Source organism: Thermobia domestica, chromosome 7 (assembly GCF_964235325.1).
Source record: "Thermobia domestica chromosome 7, izTheDome1.hap1.1, whole genome shotgun sequence".
In the NCBI taxonomy this organism is placed as follows: domain Eukaryota; kingdom Metazoa; phylum Arthropoda; class Insecta; order Zygentoma; family Lepismatidae; genus Thermobia; species Thermobia domestica.
The window spans coordinates 55180475-55183594 of NC_137460.1; positions in this window are offsets into that span (position 1 = coordinate 55180475).

Below are 3120 nucleotides of genomic sequence, written 5' to 3' on the forward strand. Positions count from 1 at the left end.
GTTTTACGTCCCACGGTTATGCCGGTTAGGCTAAAGGAGACGGTGATGATGAGAGATGAGTGAAATAGTGGAATGAAGAAAGTGGGAGGAAACGGGAGAACCCCGAGAAAACCCACGAGCACGGTGTTTGTCCACCACAAAGTTCACATGGCAGGGGCTGGGATCGAACCCGGGACCCCAAGCACCAGAGGTGAACGCTCTACCACTGAGCCACCGCGCCCCCCACGAACACGATGTTGTTCACCACAAACTTACTTGGCCGGGAATCGAAGAAGAGACCCCACGCACCAGAGGTAAGTGCGCTACCATTGAGCCACTGTTGTGTGTTCTGATTGTTGACAGGTCCTGAGACTAATGTGTTGTTTTCTTCTTCTTCCTCCTCTTTTTAGGTTTGGGCCTGAAAATATTTCTTACACGTTTTTCAATCTTCGACTTCCTTTTTTTTAACTCCCAATATTTTCTATTTTTCAAATTGTCGATCAGTCGTATTCTTCTTCCTACTCTTCGCTTTCCATCAATCTTTTTGTATATGGCGGTATGAAGACAATTTCTTCGCAAGATGTGCCCAATTCAATTGGCTTTTCTACGAAGGATGCTGGCTAAAAGCGTCCTCTTCTCGTATCCGTTTTAAAACATCTTCGTTTGTTACTCTCTCCGTCCATTTTTTCTTCTCCATCTTCCTCCAACACCACATTTCGAAGTTCTCTAAATATTTCTTCTGTAACTTAACGTAATGTCGAAGTCTCTGAACCATACAATCCAATACTCTCTATGTATAGCATTTAGCCAGCGTCTTCCTTAGTCCAATATTAAGTCTGCTACTTAAGAGTGATCTTTTCTTGTTGAATTTCTCTTTGGCCGTGACAATTCTTGACCTGATCTCTTCAGTTCATAAGCGTTTCTGGTCAAAATACTTCACACTTCAAAGATATTTGCAATGATCGACCTCTTCAAGTTCTTTTCGTTCTACTCTGAGCCGTAAGGGCGCGTTTCCACGGAATATTCTCATGACTCGATTGTTCGATGTTGATTTCCATTCCATATTGTTTCCAGGTGTCAACTGTTTCTCTTGGCCTAATTACCACCCATGTTGTCTATCACAGGTTCATATGCTCTAAAGTCAAAGTTGAGATCACTCGCATCAAAGGTGAGTGCTTTACTATTTAGCGACTGTGTTTCTTCTAATGAAAATGGATGTAGTTCATTCTGACTTTCAACTTTGAACATATTGGCTTGAAGAGCTCATGGCCAGAGATGAGTTTTCCCATTCATCTGAACAGTGTACCTTCCAGGCAAAGCCCCCTTCTCACCCTCAGAGTTACGATAAATTAAACTGGAATTACACGTCACTTTTGTTTAGGCCACGTCCTTTAGCAATCACGTCTCAGTGTAGCTCTTCTCATGATTTGATTTTGCCTCACCCCTGAACAATATTTTCTGGAAGAAAGCCTGCATCTGAATGCAAATATGTTACAAAATAACACGTTTGTTTTTTGTTTTTTTTCTGCAGGATACTGTAACTTTATACATCAGTTAAGACATTATAATTAAGGTAATTTCTGCTTCTTTAATTTCTTTAAAGAATAGGAAAACAAAATACAACATTATAATCATAAATACAGTTTTATATTATTTGTGATTATCTTCAGTGTGTTATGAAAAAAAAATAATAATAATAGAAGTTAGTTTTGAACTTTTGTAGCTAACATGTAAGATCTACTGTTTTTAAATAAATCACATCCCATTCAATTGCATCATTAACAGTCAAAGAGAAACCTCCTACATCCTTTAAAAGAAAGAGAGAGACATTCTTTTGTTTAATAATTTTATAAGCAATTATAAGACTAAAGAGACTGGATAGTTTCGAAATGTTGGTATGAAGAAGTTTGTAGAAAATAAGCTGGGTCGAACGGGAAATGAATGGGTCTGATAGGGGATAAAACAATAATTTTACATGTAACTAAAGAGTAGAAGAGAAACTAGGTGGGACATTGAATAAGAAGGATATATATATATATATATATATATATATATATATATAACAAGAAGGACATGATAGAATGTACAGTGGAAGAAAAAAGTGGGAGAGTGAAGGAAGCTATGCGGTATGTGGATGCCTTGTAGTTTGCGACAAGTGTTCTGCCAGTAATGTTAAAAATATGTATGATGATGACGGCGTGATGGGATTCTGTTTTTCTGCTATAATTTTCTCTTAAAGATATCCGATTTACGGCACTTGTCGACATGAAGAAAGGCTAGGGAATTATGTGGGAGGTGTAATGATAGAGCATTGAGTTTTATCCCATGGTATATGGGATTTTGATAAACATATCTATGTTCCTGCGTTTTCTTGGGGTTCTCTTTTCTTCCACTTTCTCGTTCCGTCAATTATTTCATCATTCATTAATTTAAATTTATCATCCCTCTTTTTCCTTGTAAGAATAAACGACACCATGAGTAATTGTACGGGCGTCTCTGGCGGGGGACGAGGTGGACGCGTCCCCTCCCCAATATTTTGAAGTACAAGATATTCAATATTTTATTCTAATTTAATTTATTTACTCATGACAGTATAACATTATTATATTTATTTAGAATATAATATTCGGGCTGTGGAACGATTATTACAGAGTTCTTGATATACCTCAAGGTAAGCAGAAAGGTGACAAATGGAATCGAAGATAATAAACAGGTTGGACTAGGTAGTACCATTTAAATCACTTTCTATGATGTCCCCCTCCCCCCAAATTTCACATGCCAGAGACGCCAGTGAGTAATTGGTAATGTATCAGACCATTGTCAGCCCATGATTGGCCCGCAATTATATATTCGTCCCACTATCTGCATGCTTTTAGAAGAGGGTTAAAAAAAATCATTTCAATTATATGAAAGCCTAATTGGTTTCTAAGAGAGTGACTCTACTTTGTAAGGTCGAGAAGCTTAAATACGAAATAGGCATCCAAACGAGATGAGTTTGAGTCTTGGTTTTCTTCCACATTTAACGTCTAGTGTTTGGTACTGTATGTAACCTCATTGTCTGATGCATAGAACAACACACATGCGCTTTCTTGCTCTCCATCGACTTCCTTGCTTCCTGAAATAGCTTTAAAGTAAATTTAG